The sequence below is a fragment of the Myotis daubentonii genome, chromosome 10, assembly GCF_963259705.1.
Source record: "Myotis daubentonii chromosome 10, mMyoDau2.1, whole genome shotgun sequence".
NCBI lineage: Eukaryota > Metazoa > Chordata > Mammalia > Chiroptera > Vespertilionidae > Myotis > Myotis daubentonii.
Window position 1 is genome coordinate 23,003,067 of NC_081849.1, and position 21,969 is coordinate 23,025,035.

At 41.5% G+C, this 21,969-nt stretch overlaps 1 protein-coding gene across 2 annotated transcripts in view; it reads left to right on the forward strand.

Annotated features, from left to right (window-relative positions):
• Window positions 1-21,969, forward strand: part of AHCYL2 (adenosylhomocysteinase like 2) — a 189,438-nt gene that overhangs the window by 17,264 nt on the left and 150,205 nt on the right. The window lies entirely within an intron of this gene.

The window sequence follows — 21,969 nt, forward strand, 5'->3', positions numbered from 1 at the left end:
GGTAGAAATTTATAATAAAATTTATCATAAGTCATGACTGATGTGGCTCAGTGCTTAGAATGTCAGCCAGCACACCAAAGGGTCTAAGGTTCAATTTCTGGTCAAGGGCAAGTTCCTGGGTTGCAGGTTCCATCCTGATCCAGGTTGGTGCACATGTGGCAATGGGTAAACTATGGTCTCTATAATAATAAAAGTGTAATATGCAAATCGACCAAACAGCCAAACAGCAGAACTACTGTCCGGACAACCTTCTGGACGAAGCTGGGGCTGCGAGGGCCGAGGCAGCTGGGGCTGAGCCCCTTGCACAAATTTCGTGCATCAGGCCTCTAGTATTCATGTAATGAAGTACCTCACAGAAGTTAAAATGAGCTAATTAGAAAATCTACATGTGTCAGACTGGTTAAAACTCAAAAGTAAAGCCCTAACCAGTTTGGCTCAGTGGATAGAAGGTCAGCCTTCGGAAGTGTCTTGAGTTCGATTCTGGTCAAGGGCACATACCTTGGTTGCAGGCTCTTCCCCACCCCGGGCCCTGGTAGGGGCGTGTGCAGGAGGCAACCAATTGATGTGTTTCGCTCACATCAATATTTCTCTCTGTCTTTCCCTCTCACTTCCACTCTCTAAAATATCAAGGGGAAAATATCCTCAGGTGAGGATTACAAAAACAGAAAACAAACTCTAAAGAAAATGAAAAAAGCAGGCTGCAGAATACTATCTACTCTATACCATAATTTATATTACATTTATAAACATACAAGACAGTGCTGCATAATGTTTGTTGCTATACAGTTGGTACTGATGAACAATATGTAGCAAAAGTACTTAAAAAATGAAGGGGAATTGTAAACAGCAAAGTTTGGATAGAAGTTACCTCTGTGGTGGGAGGGAAAGTATGAAGGTTAATGAATAGAGAAGGAGTACAAAAGGATCTTCAATTTTATCTACAACTCTACAACTGGACACCCGGTGCACGACATTTGTGGACTGGGGTGGGGGAGTAGAGGGCTCCCCCCCTGCACCATCTCGCAGTCCGAGACTCCTCGGGGGATGTCTGCCTGCCAGTCCTTAGCACTGCTGTGGAGGCAGGAGAGGCTCCTGCCACTGCCACTGCACTGGCCAGCTGTGAGCCTGACTTCTGGCTGAACGGCGCTCCCCCTGTGGGAGTGCAGTGACCACCAGGGGGCAGCTCCTGCATTGAGTGTCTTCCCCCTGGTGGTCAGTGCGCATCATAGTGACCAGTTGTTCCACCATTTGGTCAATTTGCATATTAGGATTTTATATAGGATGTTTCATTTCTTTAAAAATATCTACAAAAAATTATACAAAATGTTAACACTTGTTAAATTGGGCAGTGAGTACAATGCTCTCAGGACTCTTCCATGTACTTGGAAAAACATTTTTTTAAACAGGTTTAATGCTTTTGGGGACCTGTATTTGTAAAACTATTATACTAATGTATCTCTGGTGCCTAATTCACTCAGTGTGATAGAAACTTTCAAGAATTTAGGTACAAGCATACTATAAGGTGGAATCTTCTGTGCCCTAACAAGATATTTCTAAAAAAACAACAACAAAAAAAACCCCCCCAAAAAACGCTGCCTGAGGCACTAAAAAACCTGGCTATGTGGCTATGTGGATACCAGTGATCTCTCTATCAACCAACAAAATCAATGTGCCATCCCTGCCTACATCAGTGTAGTTTTAAAATCTTTTAACTTGCAGCTAAATTATTACCCTGAGTCTCTATGCAAACTTATACCATGAACTACCCAATAAGTAAAAAACCCCAAATTACATCTCTTTCTAGTTTTAACACAATTTTTCCTCTCCACCCTACATTCTTTTTTTTAAATATATATTTTATTGATTTCTTTCAGAGAGGAAGGGAGAGGGATAGAGAGTTAGAAACATTGATGAGAGAGAAACATCTATCAGCTGCCTCCTGCATACCCCCTACTGGGATGTGCCCACAACCAAGGTACATGCCCCTGACCGGAATCGAACCTGGGACCCTTCAGTCTACAGGCTGACGCTCTATCCACTGAGCCAAATCGGTTAGGGCTCCACCCTACATTCTTTAGTCCCCCACGCCCACAGAGGACTCAGTATGAGTCCTCCACATAGGTGCAGTATTTCTGGACCTGCTAATCTTGGGCAGATTTATGTGACTCAGATAGCATCAAGTGTGTTCGTTAGTGCCAAGGAGATCTAAGCATGGAACTTGGCTTAACCAGCAATGAAGGATGAAAGCTCCTGAAAGAAAGAGGAGACTGACTTTTTATCTAAGCATGGTGAGTACATCAAACAGAAAATGATGCCCAGGAACAAGTGGTTCCAGAAACATGAATTCAAATAAAAACTGGCTTTGTAGCATTCACTGTTTTGCAGATCCAGTGGCAACCAGTCTGTTTTTTCTTTATTTTCTGGCTCAGTTAAAAGTACCTTAGAGAATATACTTGTCCCTTCTCAAATTAACTATGGAGAACACTGCTCAAGTCCCATAAAAATCTGAGTTTTAAGCATTACCTATTGGGTCTCTCTCTCTCTCTCTCTCTCTCTCTCTCTCTCTCTCTCTCTCTCTCTCTCTCTCTCTCTCGGAGTCTCTATGTTTTTGTCAGAGGGATGGGCCTCAGAGTATATATGGGTCTGTGTCGGGTATCTCTGTGGGTACACATAGAAGATTCTGTGGAGACGTATAGGGTTCTCTCTGTGCGTGTGTGTCTTTGTGTGAGGGAAGGATCTGGGTAGAGGTCTTGAGGAGTTCTGTTGCATGTGGGGAATCTCTGTGTGTTTGTCTTTGTACATCTGTGCCTGTGTTTGTTTTTCTTAAATATGTTTTTATTAGAGAGAGAGGAAGGGAGAAAGAGAGAAACATAGATGAGAAAGAAACATCAACATTGAAGGGCTGCCTCCTGTATGCCTCCCACTGAGGATTGAGCCAGAAACCAGGGCATGTGCCCTGATAGTGAACTGGTGACCTCATGGTGCATGGGTTGATGCTCAGCCACTGAGCCATACCATCTGGGCTATCTATGTTTCTATGTCTATGTGTCCATCAAATATTTTATTACAAGTCTTATGATAAGTTTTTGCTGTTGTTAATCCTCACTGAGGATATTTTTTCCATTGATTTTTAGAGAGAGTGGAAGCAGGAAGGGTGCAAGAGGGAGAAAGAGAGAGAGAGAGAGAGAAAGAGAGAGGGAGAGAGAGAGAGAGAAACATGATGTGAGAGAGACACATTGATTGGTTGCCTTCCACATGTGCCCCAACCTGGGTCGGGATGGAACCTGCAACCCAGGTACGTGTCCTTGACCCGAAATTGAACCTGAGACCCTTCGGTGTGCTGGCTGACACTCTAAACACTGAGCCACATTAGTCATGACTTACGACACATTTTTTAATAAATTTCTACCCTTCCACAAAACCCCAAAATGATTTTCTTGCCTCTCTAATCTGAGGTTTCATAAAAAAGAAACAAAATAAGACCACCTGCTAAGCCAACATTATTCAACAATAAGTAAAAAAAATTTTTTCCCATAGTAGCTACACTATTTTACATTTCTCCTAGCAATGTACAAGTGTTCTAATCTTCAACATCACTTGTTACTAATTAATTAATTAATTATGGTAGCTATCTTAAAAACAGTTCTATTTCCCCCAAAAGTCTCCTTTGCCCATTTGCAGTCAATCCCTGCTCCCATTCTCTTCCCCTAGTAGTTACTGATTTTCTTTTTTTCACTATAGATTTGCTTTTTCTGGAAATTTCATGTAAATGAATTATGCAATATATGGTCTTTTGTGTCTGAGTTGTTCACTTATCACAGTGATTTTCAACCTGTGTGCTCACAAGAATTTTTAGAACATGCAATACCTGACTATTTAGTCAAGGGCACTGACCTCTTTTCCCTTAGATTGTCAAATAAAAAAAAATGACAACAGCCACCCAGCCAGTGTGACTCAGAGGTTAAGCATTGACCCATGCACCAAGGGGTCACTGGTTGGATTCTCAGTCAGGGCACATGCCCAGGTTTTAGGCTCGATCCCAGTGGGGGGCATTATGTTTCTCTCTCATTAATGTTTCTGTCTTTCTTTCCCTTCCTCTCGCTCTAAAATCAATAAAAACATATCTTAAAAAATGATGGCAGCCAACACAACAATGGCCACCCAGTGTGAATGAATCAGAATTATACCTATTTTTTTGTCTGATTGGTAAAAAATGTATTTTTTGGTGTGCTGCAGAATTTTAGTGATTAGTTTACGTGTGCCACTGTTTTGATGTCCATTTATGTATCAGTAGTTTTTCCTTTTAATTACTGAATGGCATTTCATTGTATGGCTGTACCACTTTTTATTTATCAGTTGATGGACATTTGGATTGTTTTCAAGTTGACTATTTTGAATAATGCTGGTATGAACAATCATGGTTATGGTAAGTCTTTGTGTGGGTATATGTTTTAACTTATCTTGGACAGATATCTATGAGTGTGTCATTTAACTTTATAAGAAAAGGGCAATCTTTTCCAAAGTGTTTGTATGTTCCATTCCCCCAGCAATATTAGTGTTTCAGTTTCTCTAAATCCTTGCCAATACTTGGCCTTGTCAGTCTTTTTTAATTTGCATTTCACCATGAATAGAGGCCCGGTGCACAAAAATTTGTGCACTCGGGGGGGAAGGGGAGTCCCTCAGCCTGGCCTGTGCCCTCTCTCAGTCTGGGACCCCTCGGGAGATAACACCCTACTGGCTTAGGCCTGCTCCCGGGTGGCAGAGGGCAGGCCCAATCCCTAGGTGCAGCCCCTGGTCGGGCTCAGAGCAGGGCTGATTGGGGAGTTGGGGCGCCGCCCCCTGTCACTCAAAGAGCAGGGCGGATTAGGAGGTTGCAATGCCACCCTCAGTCACGCTCAGGGTAGGGCCGATTGGGGGGTTGGGGCACCCATCAGGGGGTTGGGGCGCTGCCCCCTGTCACGCACAGAGCAGGGCCCATCGGGGGGTTGGGGGTCCTTACCCTGTCATGCACAGAGCAGGGTTGATCAGGGTGTTGGGGAGCTCCCCCCTGTCACGCACAGAGCAGGGCCGATCAGGGGGTTGAGGAGCTCCCCCCTGTCACTCACAGAGTAGGGCCGATAAGGGAGTTGGGGCACCGCCCCCTGTCACACACAGAGCAGGGCAGATCAGGGGGTCGGGGCGCCGTCCTCTATCACCCACAGAGCAGGGCCGATCAGGGGGTTGGGGCGCCGCCCCTGTCACACTCAGGGCAGGGCCGATGGGGAGGTTATGGCTCTACCCCATCACACACAGAGCAGGGCCCGTGGGGGGAGGGGGGGTTGGGGCGCCGCCCTCTATCACCCACAGAGCAGGGCCGATCAGGGGGTTGGGGCACCGCCACTGTCACACTCAGGGCAGGGCCGATGGGGAGGTTATGGCTCTATCCTGTCACACACAGAGCAGGGCCTGTGTGTGTGTGTGGGGGGGGTTGGGGCACTGCACCCTGTCACACACAGAGCAGGGCCGATCAGGGGGTTGGGGCGCCACACCCTGTCCTGTCACACAGAGCCGCAGGGCAATCAGGGGGTTGGGGAGCTCCCCCATATCAGGCACAGAGCAGGGCTGATCAGGAGGTTGGGGCGCCTTCCCCTGTCACAAACAGAGCAGGGCGGATAGGGAGGTTGTGGCCCCGCCCTCTGTCACACACAGAGCCGCAGGGCGATCAGGGGGTTTGGGCGTTGCCCCCTGTCACGCTGATCCCGGTGCTGGGAGGCCTCACGGCTCCACTGATCCCGGTGCTGGGAGGCATATTACCCTTTTACTATATAGGATAGAGGCCTGGGTAGGGCTAGCTGGTTTGCCCTGAAGGGTGTCCTGGACCAGGGTTGGGGTCCCCACTGGGGTGCCTGGCCAGCCTGGGTGAGGGGATAATGGCTGTTTGCAGCTGGTCACACACCCTTCAGGGTGGGGGGTCCCCACTGGGGTGCCTGGCCAGTCTGGGTGAGGGGCTGAGGGCTGAAGCCCCCTACTGCTTCTTTTTTTCTTTTCATTTTTTTATTCTGGGCCAGCTTTAGCTCTGAGGCTTGGCTCCAGCTCTGAGGCCTCTGCTGCTGAAAGTAGGTATCTGGTTTGTTTAGGTTCTATAGTCGAAACTCTGTATCAACTCCAGCTCCGAGATCCCAGCCGGCTGAAAGCTGGTTTCGGGGGTTTTGTTTAGCTTCTATATTTGTTACAATGTTTCTTAAACTGCAAGCTCAGAGGCCAGCAAGGCAGGCAGGGAACGTTGGTTTCCTCTGTCACTGAAGCAAGCAAGCCTCATGTTCAGTTTAAGCTGCCTGGCTGCCTGCCGCCATCTTGGCTGGCAGTTAATTTGCATATTGCCCTGATTAGCCAATGGGAAGGGTAGCGGTTGTACGCCAGTTGCCATGTTTCTCTTTTATTAGATAGGATAGTGTCTTAATTTTGACAGATTAAGGGACTAGACAATTTTTTTTTAAGTTTCAATTTCTATTTATTATATTCAGAGTAAAATTGAGCATCTTTTTATGTGTTTTTTTTTACTTTTTTTTTTTTTATTGCTTAAAGTATTACAAAGAGTATTACATATGACTCCTTTTTTCCCCCGCCCTTGACAATCCCCTGGCCTCCCCTACCCCCCAGTGTCTTATGTCCATTGGTTATGCTTATACTAGGGGCCCGGTGCACGAAATTTGTGCACTGGGTGTGTGTGTGGGGGGGGAGTGTCCCTCAGCCCAGCCTGCCCCCTCTCACATACTGGGAGCCCTCAGGCGTTGACCCCAGCCCAGGCCTGACGCCTCTGACAGGCATCAGGCCTGGGCTGGGGGCAGAACCAGTGATGGGGGGAAATGAGGGTCCCCTGCTGGGCGGGAGAGCAGGTTGGGGGCGAGTCGCCCTGCCGGCCCGCGTGATCGGGTCCCGGGCGACCACCGGCATTCACGCCCCCAACCCGCTCTCCCGGGTTGAGGGCGTGAGTGCAGGCAGACGCCGCAGCCGCCCCGCCGGCTCGCATCCTGGTTTGCCGGCCAGATCGGGTCCCGGGCGACCGCTGGCACTCACGCCCCCAACCCACTCTCGCGGGTTCGCGGCGTGAGTGTGGACGGACGCCGCAGCCACCCCGCCGGCCCCGCGTGATCTGGTCCCGGGCGACCGCCGCAGCCGCCCCGCCAGCTCGCGTCCGGGTTTGCCGGCCGGATCGGCCCGGGCGACTGCTGGCACTCACGCCCCCTACCCGCTCTCGCGGGTTGGCGGTGTGAGTGCGGGCGGACGCCGCAGCCGCCTCGCCGGCCCGCGTCCAGGTCTACCGGCGGGATCAGGTCTCGTTCGACTGCTGGCACTCACACCCCCAACCCGCTCTCTGATGGCGCTGTACCATCCTGCCTGCAATATGCAAATTAGCCGCCATCTTTTTTGGCGGTTAACTGCCATCTTAGTTGGCAGTTAATTTGCATATCTCACTGATTAGCCAATGAAAAAGGTATTGGTCGTACGCCAATTACCATTTTTCTCTTTTATTAGTATAGGATGCATGCATACAAGTCCTTCGGTTGATCTCTTACCCCCCTCCCTCCTGCCCCCCAACCCTCCCCGGCCTTCCTGCTGCAGTTTGACAGTCTGTTTGAGGCAGCTCTGCCTCTGTATCTATTATTGTTCATAAGTTTATAATGGTCTTTATTATCCATGAATGAGTGAGATCATGTGGTATTTTTCCTTCATTGACTGGCTTATTTCACTTAGCATAATGCTCTCCAGTTCCATCCATGCCGTTGCAAATGGTAAGAGTTCCTTCTTTTTTACAGCAGCATAGTATTCCATCATGTAGATGTACCACAGTTTTCTAATCCATTCATCTACTGATGGGCACTTAGGCTGTTCCCAGATCTTAGCTATGGTGAATTGTGCTGCTATGAACATATGGGTGCATATATCCTTTCTGATTGGTGTTTCTGGTTTCTTGGGATATATTCCTAGAAGTGGGATCACAGGGTCAAATGGGAGTTCCATTTTTAGTTTTTTGAGGAAACTCCATACTGTCTTCCATAGTGGCTGCACCAGTCTGCATTCCCACCAGCAGTGCACGAGTGTTCCTTTTTCTCCACATCCTCTCCAGCACTTGTTGTTTGTTGATTTGTTGATGATAGCCAGCCTGACAGGTGTGAGATGGTACCTCATGGTTGTTTTGATTTGCATCTCTCGGATGATTAGTGACTTTAAGCATGTTTTCATATGTCTTTTGGCTTTTTGAATGTCCTCTTTTGAAAGGTGTCTATTTATATCCTTTGCCCGTTTTTTGATTGGATTGTTTATCTTCCTTTTGTTGAGTTGTATGAGCTCCCTATAAATTTTGGAGATTAGGCCCTTATCAGATATGACATTGGCAAATATGTTTTCCCACGCAGTGGGCTTTCTTGTTGTTTTGTTGATGGTTTCTTTTGCTGTTCAAAAGCTTTTTATTTTGATGTAAGGGACTAGATAAATTGACATGTATTAGTGGATATCACCTGCTTGACATATATTTCTTAGCTATAAAATGTAATAATCCTTTTGTCTCTTGTAGAATCAGGCAACCTGATATTCTTTAAGTTTCTACTTTGAATTAGTTTTTAATCAGTACTATAAATTGACAGTTCATAGGCTGCTTGTTCCTTTTAAATTCTAGGATATTCATATTGTGAACTCCCCCAAAATGAAGCATTTATATCCCCTGATGCTGTTTTAAAGTTCATTATGGTTTTCATATCTGTGGGGAGAGATTCTGTGATATTATCTCTTTAAAGTAAACTATGTGTTTGTGTGTAAAGTAAACAACATCTATGGCTTATAGGTATAGTTCATTTTATAGTCCAAACCTGTTGTTTCATCTATTCCAATAAGAGCTACAGGTAGCATTCTTCTTGTGGATGGGGACACAGGTTTAGGTATCTTGATTGATAAGTGTGTGTTTGTGTGTATGATATTTCAAATTACTGTCTTATCCCTTAGACTGTAAACTACAAGGGCTGAGACTATTTCTTAGTGTATTGTTAGCATCTGGCAGATAGTAAGGGTTTTGAAAGAATTAAATCAGTCTGTTTTGTGATACATAAAGAGGAGTGACTAGTATAAATTAACTTGGCTTTAGGTGAATTTTCATTCTCTAAATCTTCAGAGCATTTCAGAGTATGGATTGTTGTCTATTTAGCTTAAATGGAAAAATTTTCCTAGTTTCCTCTTAGTAATTAAGCTAAATATTACCAAATTTATTATTATTCTCTTATATATATACATTTAAAATTTATTTATTTTTCATTATTTTTAAATATATATTTTTTTATTTCAGAGAGGAAGGGAGAGGGAGAAGGAGATAGAAACATCAATGATGAGAGAGAATCATTGACCGGCTGCTTCCTGCACACTCTACACTGGGGATTGAGCCCACAACCTGGGCATGGGCCCTGACTGGGAATTGAACTGTGACCTCTTGGTTCATAGATCGATGCTCAACCATTGAACCACACCGGCTGGGTTACATTTTAAAAATTTAAAGGCTTCTTTTCCTTTATAGTTTGGTAGAATCAATAAATTTGTGCTGTGCTTCTGCCAATTAGTCAAACTATTTTCATGTCATTTCTGAGAGATTTTAGGCCTATACGGATGTGACTGATTTGGGCAATTTTGTAGGAATCTGCTTTAATAATTAAATATAATGCTTTGAGATAACCAATTATCAGAAAGGGTTGGTTATAATTATCAAATAGAAAGTTCATATCTTTTTAGTAAAATGGCAGTTTATTCCTAAATCTTTTTTTTTTTTTTTTTGAAGAAAAGTCAGCATTTGTTAGCTGTGCTTGGTTAACAAATCCATTGATTTTAGCAGCTCATTTGGGTGGTATTGAATAAAGAATTCATAGTTGACTTTTGAGAGCTTGTCTCCATTTTCATCTGCTTTGTTGGCTAGGACCTTGCTAACATGGAGGACTGTTAGAACTTGCTCATTAGGAGTTGAGCTGAAATTTTTGGCTCTCAGCCTTATTCTCTGTCCTTGTGCTTCAGTGACCTTATTAGTCCATAATTTAATTCATCTGTTTTTCTCTTACTGCTTGTTAAGGTCTGGAAGAAAATTCTTTTTCGTGCTACCCTCCTAGGATTGCTGAGTAGGGTCCTGTAAATAGAAATAGAAAGTGCCTATCTTTTTAGTAAAATGGCAATTTATTCCTAAATCTTTTTCTTTGAAGAAGAATCAGCATTTGTTAGTTGTGATTTATAGATTTATTCAATGTAAGTTTTATGTAACAAGGGAGCATTCATAAGGAAATGAAGACTGAAGAAATAGTTATACCTGGGTGTTTTTATAGTGGTTTGATGAGGAGTGGAACGTCATGGGAAAATGTGATAGGACAAAATAGTATGAGCTAAGGGTAGTAAACTGGGGAAAACTTAGCAAGCCTATTCCCTAGGATTCTTCTTAGGTCCCTTAGTCTTTAGAGAAAAGAATGCTCCTCTCTTCCACATGTAAGGAGAACACCTTTCACATGAGGATCTTATGACCTGCTTCAGGGGGAAAGAGGTCAGAGAGTCCTTCATGCACTTGCCATTTTTTAAATTCCTTTAGCTTAAAATAGTCAATATGCCAGTGCACTATATGTTGGGTTAGGTATTCTGAACCACATAATTCCCTCATTTGAAACTTTCCCCTAGGAAGTTTCATAGTCCAGAAACTGAGTTGATAGATTTTTCCATAATCCATTGAGCTAGTGTCTCAGTCCTGGGAATAAGGCAGTCTCATTAAACAATTGTGTCTCAGGAGGCAGTGGGAGTAGGGCACAAACCTGATTAGGCCTCTAGATGGTGTGAGCGATCAGGCATTTAATGAAGGACATTTGTATAAAAACAGAAGTTAATGGTTAATACAAACTATAAACACAGGTTTTTTTTTTAGTCCAGAGAGCAGTCAGTCAAGATTTCCTAGATGTTAGGCTCAAAGCATCTTTTTTAGATGGTGGAGGGAGGATAGGCAGTGACAATCTAACGAATTTTCTGGTTTTCAGTTTGAATGTCTCTGGTGATGGCATTGGCTGTTCCAGTCAACTTTCTTAGTGGCCCACATAGCAGCAGACACAAAATTGTCCATGTCTGATCTGTTGTGGTGATTTACTTGAGATTTACGTCAAGTTTCTCTTTAGCTTTCAGAGTTTTAGGAAAAGGGCAGTTTTAGTTGTTAGTGATACCCAGTCAGGAGCGAGGTGAAAAATTGGGAATGTTAGTTTGTAGAGTGGTAGCCAGATACTGGAGGAAACTAGAATTGAGAACCCACAGGTGTGTACTAGGGTTTTCCATTGAAACATAAAAATTTCTCTCTGTAGTCATCCCCCTTGTTGAACAAAGATAACTAGAGTAGGTTGGCCTGATTTTTTACGTAAGTGCACCAAGAGTGGTAATTGACCACACAGGCCTTTTAAAGTTTGCTTGATTTTATTTATTTTTAAATGTTTTTATACATTTTTAGAGAGAGTGGAAGGGAGAGGGAGAGGGAGAGAGAGAAACATTGATGAGAGAGTAACATTGATTGACTGCCTCCTGCATGCCCCCTACTGGGGATCAAGCTGGGCATTTGCCCTGACTGGGCTTGAACTAGCAACCCTTTGGTGCACAAGACCATGTCCAACCAACTGAACCACACCAGCCCCGGCAAGGAGAACAGATTCTTATTCCTACTGAACTTACTAAAATAACTATATTGCTGTCCTGGCTAGTTGGTTGGAGCGTACACCAAAAGGTTGCAGGTTTGATTCCTGGTCAGGGCACAAATGGGAGGCAACCGATTGATGTTTCTCTCCCTCTCTCTCTGCCCCCCACCTCAGTCCCCTTCCCCCCCCCCCCCCCAAACATATCCTCGGGTGATAAAATAAAATAAATACATTCTCATGAAAATAAGAACACTTAAGAGCTTCCAAATTTTGGAGGGATCAGGCAGGGAGAAAAGATAAATGTTTCATTTTTGTTTACCAAGGTATAATCTATTGAAATACTGTAAGATATAGATAGCTTAAAAGAAAAAGAAAGGAGTTCCTTATAGCTGGAAAATAGAACATTAAGAAACCAACAACATTTCAAACAAGAAGGCCATAAAAAAATCATAATCCTTCTTCATCAGTTCATTCAGTCCCATGGAATTAATTCTTCTGCTTGATCTTGGGTGGTCAGTTTCAAACATTAACTGAGAAGAATAAGAGTAAAACAAAAACTATCTGTGGATGACAAAAGACCTAAAATGATTGAGATTAAAGATCTGATGAGCGTTCATTTGATAAGGAAATTTGGTTATTTCTATGGCACACAAGATTTTAACATAATAATCAAATAATGAAGGTATTGACAAATTTCTGTGAACTTCATACAGTTTCTGGAATACCTATATTAACATTCACCCATAAAAATATAACCCTGTTTATTTGACAGTTTTTTCCATACAATTTAATATACCAAATAAACGGAATTATTGTGGGGGGCTGTTTCTCTCTTCTCCATGTCCCGCATGGAAAAGGAAACAGTCCATTTGCTGAGTGGAGGAGCTGGGGATTAAGGAATTAAAGAAAGACCAAGACGCAGAAATAGATTTTAAGCTGGGGCCAGGTGGGCGCCATCCTCTCTGATGGAGAGGCGGCAAAAATCGGGCTGAGCCACACAGCAGGTTTATTTTAAAGGCCTAGATTTACATATCTAGTTCCGCCCCTGCCTGATTAACATGTCCAACCTTATTGGGGAAGCATATTCCCAGGGCGTGGCTCTGCCTATGCTCTGAGTTCAATTGACAATAATTATAAGGAAATGCCTAGGTGCCTCCCAGGCAGCCCTCTACATCTCCCCCATTTTTGTTTTTAAGCTACTATAATAAAAGTAAAATTTTAAACAATAGTAGGGCTCTAGAATTAAAACAATTGCAAACAATGCAAATGCAAAAACTATACTACATACATGTTATCATTTTCAAAATTTGAATGTTAAGAACAAAACTGGCTATTAAATAATAACAAAACAATGCCAATGCAAAACAACAATATGAGAAATCAGAACTATAGACATATTAACATTTTTGCTACTAAATGAAAAAAAAAGTCTCTTTTGCTGCTCAGAGTCGTTGGACTTGGCTGCGCAAGACTTTGCAGAAGACTGGCAGCTAACAGATGCTAGCATGAGCAGGAACATGGTTGAAGAAGTAGCTTCAACTTCTTGCTTTTCCACTATCTGTTGCACTTCAGTCGTTAACTTCTTCAGATGACTCCATATTGGCACAACAGTCCCTTGCGTCTTTCAGTTTTCTTCTTCTTCCCTTTTGCTGTCATTAGGGCAGTACTTAGTCCTTTTGAGTGAATGTCTGAGTCCATTGTGGTGACGGATGTAACGCTCTGGCACCCGAATTGGCTGCATTGCTCCTTCTTCCCTGCTCTTGGTCCTGGGCAACCTGCAGCAATGCACAGGTGCTGACTGCTATCATGACAAGGCGTCTTCACCATCACCATCTCTGAACTGTCTCTCCTGTCTTTGTGGCTGGAGCAATCTGGTCAGTTGGGATCTGTTGTTGCCAGAATCTACATGGTCTCAGAGCTGTTCTTCTGAAAATATACAAATGTATTCTCGACCAAAGGTTAATAAAGAAAACCTTACTTGGGATTTTTTCTTTGAAATGATCTTCTCCTGGCTTTCCCTGACATAATGTGTGCTTTTTTCTGGGTGTCTCGCTAATGAAAAAATTTTAATTTAGTTACAGGATTTATTTTCTTACATGGCATTTTTCCACTATATTTTTCCACTATCCCCCCCCCTTTTTTTATTTAATTATTAGGAGGCTTTTCAGAAAACTTACAATGCAGTCTAGATAACTTTAAATTCCAACTTTTTGCATAAAATATGTCTGCTTTAGGTTTATAGCATGTTAAGCAATTTTACCATGAAATGAAAATTTTGGTTAATACTTTTTGAATATTTATTTCAAGTTAGCCAAATTTAATTAATTTGAAAACTTAACTATTTTACTGTCAAATTTAATATTTTAACAATAATCTTAAATTTACACTGTAAATATTAATTGAAAGGATCACTTTACATCCTTGAGGAGGCTTAAGCATTTCTGTTGTTAGGCTAGATTTAAATTTAGGGTCTGTTAACTAAGTCTTCATTTTTCTGGGTACCATTTTCAGCTGGACCAAGTCTTTTGTTATTTGGTTCCTGATCTGGGCTGGGCATGGGAAGCAAGAAGCAGCCATGGGGACAGGAGACCTTCCTCAGAAGGGGCGAGTGTTCAAGCCCCTGCACCATTGTGGGGGTGAGGATCTGTGCCCCACCTCTGTTGAACCCCAAGTTTTCTCCTATTGGCCCCTGACTGTGCCTGTCTTAGGTCGCCCCACCCTGTGAGGTCTTACCCGTCTTTGACTACCAGCCATCTCTGGGCCAAGTAGGGTGATGTGAGGTTCAGTTTTGTCTCCTTGGTAGCCTATGTCCCTCTGGCCTCCATGCCCAGAAACTACCTTTGGATCCCCTCGCCTGCTGGCAGGACCCCGGCATTGATCATAGGGAACCCAGGTTTCTTCTCCCGAGAGGGCCCAACTTACACCATTGGGCAAGAGACAGATCCATGGTACCAGCTTTTCATGATCTCAGTTTGAACGGAGAGCTCAGATAACAGCTGCAGACAATTGGATTGTGAGAAGAGGAAATCCTCTTGGCAAAAAGGTCAAGAGAGGTCAATACAGAATGCTTACGTGCCTTCCCAGGGGGCCTTCCACACAGGAAGGGAATAAATCCTTTTATGTCCTTAAATATTAAATTGTTGCCAAACATTTGAAGAATTTGTAAGTTTGTTTGGGATAAATGCACAATATATTGTTTTAAAGCATCAAAATTATGAGTAAAACTTGTAGAATAATACCATGTAAGAATATTCTTTGCTCTAGGTCATGACAATTCAATTTTAAATTGGCTGTCTCAAGTTTGGAATGAGGAACCTCGTTTGCAAAAAAAGGCAATTTACAGAAACAGAGACAGCATGCCATCCAAACTACAGTTTTGGGTAAACACATTATCTAGAGTCCTTGGGTAACCCAGGTTAAACTTAGGCATGTTAACTAAATTACAGTTTTGGGTCTCGAATCTTTGGGTGACCTGGGTTAAACTTAGGCACTTTATCTAGATTACAATTTTGGGTCTCCAGAACACTGAGTTGACACACTAACTGGAGCCCTCTGACCTTGGGATAGTTGTGCTGTCCTTCCCAGGTAAAGGAAAAATGTGCCTTCTAAGACCAATATGAAACTTACAATTTTTACCTGAGTTAATTGTTACCATACTTCACTTTACTGTGCCCCAGGTGGTCTCTGGGCTGTTGGTTGTCTGGTTTGTCTTCTTCCTGCTGGATTACACTTGGAGAACTTCAACTTAAAAAAGAAAAATCTTTCTCTTTTACACCAAGTAACCTATAGGATTACTTCTTGGATGTTGACTGATAGTGCCACAAGGCCATGTATTTCAAGTCAAAGTCATTAAACATTTATGGTGACTGTACTTATTTTCAGATTTGGTATTTTAACAGCAAAGCATTAGATTATCCTATAAATATTAGTGGAAGATATTTCAAAATATTAAAATTTCTCCTTATTATTTAAATTTAAAATAATATTTTTAAACAGCATTCCCTTTTGGCTTATTTGCATATACAGAGGGATCATGGGAAGCCTTCAGTAACTTTTTAGAAGATTTTTACTTTACTAGGATTCAATTGCTTACAAAGATTAGTAAATTTAAGTAAGTATTTTTTTTTAAAAGCAAAGCAAGTAAATTTAGTATTTAGTAAACTTCTGATTCACAAGGGGCAAACACTGCACCACTTCCAGCCTAATTTAAAATGCAGCAGCAAGTAGCTTTGGTTATTTCAAATTACATCTTAAAATTCCACTGCTGTATTCTAAGAAATATTAAACAAAATAACTTGTTTTGCCCTTTTTCAGAGGCAAAAACTTAAAATATATTTATTAATTTTTATTTGATAAAGCTTTCCATGTGATTTCAAGTATATTAAATTTGGCTAAATTAAAATATCCTTTAAAAAGAGAGAATAAACCTTTGAAAACATTTCAGGGCCCGTGAAATTTCTCAAAGTCATTCCTTGGTTATAGTTTTGAAATCCAACTTGAAAAGACCATCAAATTATATATATATGTATATATGATTTAAAAATTATATACTTCTTATAATTATTAAGAGATATCAATTAAATTTAAACTGGTTTTAAAATTTCGGCTGGGATCACAGAAATTGGATCATTGCTATCAGTCCCTTTTAAATACTTTGACATAAGCTACTTAACTTTTGTTTAGGGAGGGAACATATAACCTTTAATTGTCCTTAGTTTAAGGAAAGCCGGATTTTCTAGATTTAAGAGACTAGAAAAATGACTTAGCCTTTTTAAGGAATACGAGCTCTATTGTTGGCCTTTATAAAGCCAACTGCTCAAAACATTGGTCTATCATACCACTGAAATTATATTAAGACCGTGATTGCTAATTTATTAAGTATTAAAAATATTTTCTTAAAAATAGTATAAGAGGCAAGCATACTTTCTGCCCCATCTGCATTTCCGTAGTAAAACTTTGCCTTGAAACTCCACCCCTGAAATTCCATCCTACCTCAGTGAGCAGACACTCCTATTGTGATTGGCTAAGTCAGAGGGTGGGCGGGGCCTTTGCTGTTTCAAGATGGCGGCCCCCAGGGGCCCGGCAGGCCATGCGGCCAACATGGCAGCTGCCAAGTCAGGCAGCTCAAAGTGGCGGCTGTCTACACTGTTCTTTGACAGAGCAAACCAAAACCCCTAAAAGATAGATGACCAACATTATATTGTAGACAAACAGAAATCTCATTAGCTGTTTATATCCTTTACAATTATCTCAAAGAATATCAATCAAATCCAAACTGGTTTTTGTATTTAAAAAATTTTCAGTTAAGATCATAAAATTAATCCTCTTTTTTAAATCAGACCAATGAGTAACATATTTTGAATTCCTAATCATTTAAGAGAAAACACATTTTATTTTTTCAAAAACAAGTTATACATTAGATATTTAATTTCTCCTGATTCAAATTTGCACTTTAAACTTTCAGAGCTTACAAGTCAAATAGCAGTTCTTTGATTAACTACACTTTTATACTTTTAAGAATAAATTTTAAAATCTAATAATTAACTTTAAACCATGTTTTTTCTGCACAGAGAAACTGAGAAGAAAACTTGTATTAAAAAATGACTACTGGCGGAAAGCTGATTTCAAAGGAGCCACCTTTTGGCCGCTTGACCTTTTCTGGGAAGGTCGCTAGCAAAAGGTGTAGCCATAGAAATGCAAATTAACATTCCTAAAGATGGCTGCTGGCGGGAATTGGATTACCTACACGCTAGGGGAAGGGCGTGTCTACCCCTCCTTCCATTAAAAAAAGTATGTAGCTTTAAACTTTTTCAATGGCAAGAAAAGAGACTTTTACATTTAAGGATATATTTCAAATAAAATATAAAGCATTTTCAATTAATAGATTAACTTCTATCATCTAGACTTCATACTAGGCATACACAGATCAACATTTCAGTATTATATTTAAAAGTTTTAAGTTTCCAGCCAATAAGCCTGGCATAACTGCTAAATTTCAAAATGGTCACAATTTTCCTGCTGGGAAAGTCAAGAAATTTCAAAAGAGCTACTTTAGATCGCCTTGGGAAACCAGCCTGTATTTCTTCCTCAGGTTCATCTCCGCCATTTTTAAGGCCAAAACAGTCTCAGGTTTTTATTCTGTACACAGAAAAAGGTCAAGTTCAGCTCAAAACTATGCGCACTCGTTTTTAAACTGGCCTTCTCCCTTTACATGTGCACAGAAATCCCAGATGCATTTATGAATTTGTAAAAGCTTTAAGTCATTAGCTGGAAAAAAAGGATAAAGATGGCGAAGATGAGGCGAAGAAGTGGCTTTCTTGGGGAGTGACGTCCATATTGGATGGCCACGTGAGCTTCCCCACCTCGTTGTTTCTTAGGGGGAAGACTCAGTCATGGTCTGGCATTTACTCTTTTTATTTTATGTGTTTTTCAATTTTTATTTATTTTTATTTTTCAAGGAAAGAAAAGATTTTTTAAGATAAAGAATCATCGGCAGTTGCTGAGAAATTCCTTTAATCCTTTCCTACTTGGTTACGAGTAGTTTACACGTGGAGGCAGAGGAGGTGCAGATGGTATTCTTAGAGACTCGCGCCATTCCACTCCAGACTGTAAGGCCATGGCTGCACCCCACTTAGACATTCTTAAACTCTCCTGTGCTGAATCAAGGCCATCACCGATTAAAATAGGAATTTTCTCTGGACTTTTTGCTGAGTATTGGTCACACAACTGCTTTCTAACCTTTTCCCAGGTTTCATCAACAAAGCTTAAGAAAGAAATCAAGAATTTGACTACAATTAACAGAGCATAGTTTAAAGAATTTTTTGGAGGATTACCCACGTTTTACACCTAGCTATTTCATATCAATTCACAACAATACACTCCCCTTACCTTATTCCTTTAAATCTGTGTGCACACGCTTCTGGGAGAGACCCCCTCACTTTCTTCTCTTGCCTCCGTACTCAGTCCCTGTTCGGGGGCGCCAAATGTGGGGCGCTGTTTCTCTCTTCTCCATGTCCCGCATGGAAAAGGAAACAGTCCATTTGCTGAGTGGAGGAGCTGGGGATTAAGGAATTAAAGAAAGACCAAGACGCAGAAATAGATTTTAAGCTGGGGCCAGGTGGGCGCCATCCTCTCTGATGGAGAGGCGGCAAAAATCGGGCTGAGCCACACAGCAGGTTTATTTTAAAGGCCTAGATTTACATATCTAGTTCCGCCCCTGCCTGATTAACATGTCCAACCTTATTGGGGAAGCATATTCCCAGGGCGTGGCTCTGCCTATGCTCTGAGTTCAATTGACAATAATTATAAGGAAATGCCTAGGTGCCTCCCAGGCAGCCCTCTACAATTATTATTAACATTTCTCTTTATAAGGTAAAAGAACAAATTCTTTGATCTTTTCCAATGGCCTTCTGGGAACTCTCAAGTTAGTTCAAGGTCAAAAAGACTTCATTTTAGAATTTGATTTTAGGAAGTTAGTCAAAAATGAACATTTGATTAAATAGGGTCAGAGGTTACTATGAAACAAAACTTAATCATTTAATCAAAGTGATAGTAAAAGATTTTAAAGACAAATCTAAGAAGTAACATAGCTGTAAAAACAAACACAAACAAAACAAAAACAACCTTAGCTCCTTCAATACTGGGAAGACTCGGGATTTTTTGTTTTTTAAATAATCAAAGACATGATAGACACAACATGGAGTACAGGAAATTATTTTGATAAGATACACAGTCTTTGTTACCTAGCAAGATTTTTTTTTTAGCTTGTAAATAAATCCTTTTAAAGTTAGCAGTTTGAGCACATGTAAATTCCTTTTCCACAAATCTACAACATTTTAAAATATCCATAGTTCATCTTTCTTATGCTAGAACAACCAGTCTTTCTACTTTAAGACAAAATTGCTCTCTCTCCCTAACAAACACATCATTCATCCCTCTACCTTTCCTTATGAGAAACACATCTTAGGTTTGATCCCCTGTCAGTGGGCAGGTATGTAAGGCAACCCATAGATGTTTCTCTCTCCCTCTAAGCATGTCCTTGGGTGAGGATTCAAAAGAAAATACATCTTAGTTTGCATACTTTACATACAGAGGTATTTTTTTTTTACCTCTTATTATTCTATTAGTTTCATTTACATATACAGTGGGGCCTTGACTTATGAGTTTAATTCGTTCCGAAACCGATCTATCAACTCAATGCAAAAAATCAGCCGAGAGACAGCTGGTATCTCAAAAAACTTGTTAGTCGGGACACTCATAACTCAAGGCCCCACTATATTCATTATAATTTTTAAACATTAGTAACCTTTTCTTTAGTGAGGAAACTAGGAAGTAGATAATTGTGACTTGCCTGTTAGATACCAACATTCTGTAACAGATTAGCAAATTTTATGAATATGCCATCTCACTTTTTTTTTTAATATATTTTATTGATTTTTTACAGAGAGGAAGGGAGAGGGATAGAGAGTTAGAAACATCTATGAGAGAGAAACATCGATCAGCTGCCTCCTGCATGCCGCCTACTGGGGAATGTGCCCGCAGCCAACGTACATGCCCTTGACCGGAATCGAACCTGGGACCCTTGAGTCTGCAGGCCAACGCTCTATCCACTGAGCCAAACCGGTTAGGGCTCATCTCACCTTTTTTTTTTTTTTTCATCTCACCTTTTTATATAAGTATAAAGTTGTGCTGTTTCCTCACAGTAAAATTTTTCACTGTATAAAGGACATGTTTACTAAGAGATCTAAATATCTTTTGACTTTATGTAAAAATTAAGCCAGAGTAGATTAACTTATATTCAGCAATTAATATTTTAGTATTTTATCTTATTTGGAGCTAGATCTAGATATTCAATGATTATCCATCATTTAACTTAGTATAGCTTTAAGTTTTCAAGTTATCAAAAATTTTGGAAACTTTTTAAGTTAACATATTATAAAACAGTTACTGTTGAAAATTCACTTAAAAACTTTTATCTCACCCTAGCTGGTTTGGCTTAGTGGATAGAGCATTGGCCTATGGACTGAAGGGTCCCAGGTTCGATTTCGGTCAGGGGCACTTGCCGGGGTTGCGGGCTCGATCCCCAGTGGGGAGTGTGCAGGAGGCAGCTGATCAGTGGTTCTCTCTCATCATTGATGTTTCTATCTCTCTCTCCCTCTCCCTTCCTCTCTGAAATCAATAAAAATATATTTTAAAAAACCTTTTATCTCACTTACATCTATTTAATTGTTTTTAACAATTATGCCTATTTTAATGTTAAAACTATGGATTTTTAAACACAATATTATTGACATTAAAGAAAGCATCATTATAAGTGATTTTTTTCTTGTTGACAGATCAGTTAAGTATCCAAAAACATCAAAAGCAAAGAATCTAAAAAGTTAAACATATAGTTGTTGTTGGGTTTTTTCTTTTTCTTTTTTTTTACTGCTGTGCTTAACATACATTAAGAAATTAATTTTCATTTTACATTTTGTTCTTGGGTTAGTAGAGGCAACATAAGCTTGTGGATTAATAAAAGTAGGCAGAAAAATACTATAAGTCTGTATTTTATTTAATGGTAACAACTGAAGATTTTTATTAAATCAAAAATTTTAAATTAGTCTTTATTTTACCAAAGATTATCTCAAAGCACATGAACTTATAAAGAGCATTTGGATTAGTTTCTATATTTCTTGAGAGTTTTGGAGTACTTAATATATATAAACACTCATTTATCTCTAGGCCAGTTTGAATAAACTCCTTTAAAGGATTTGATAAATTTTGTAATACCATCTTGAGGTAGAAAATACTACATATAAATAACACTAGAGGCCCAGTGCATGAAATTCGTGCATGGGGGCGGGGTGGGGGGGGAAGGGACATTCCCCTCAGCCCAGCCTGCACCCTCTTCAATCCAGGACCCCTTGGAGGATGTCTGACTGCCGGTTTAGGCCTGATCCTGGACATCCCTCTCATAATCCTGGACCACTGGCTCCTAATCACTCACCTGCTTGCCTCCCTGGTCGCCCCTAACTGCCCCCTCCCCCCCCAACCCCCAGCCGGCCTGATTGCCCCTCACTGCCTCTGTGTGCTGGCCTGATCGCCCCTAACTGCCCCTCCCTGCCAGCCTAGTCGCTCCTAACTGCCCCCACTCCCAACCTAATTGCCCCCAACTGCCCCCCCCCCCCGCTGGCCTGGTTGCCCCCAACTGCACCCCCCCCCCCGCTGGCCCGGTCACCCCTAATGGCCCCCTCCTGCTGGGCTGGTCACCCTCAACTGCCCCCCCCCCCCACTGGCCTGGTTGTAGGCAGCCATCTTGTGAGGG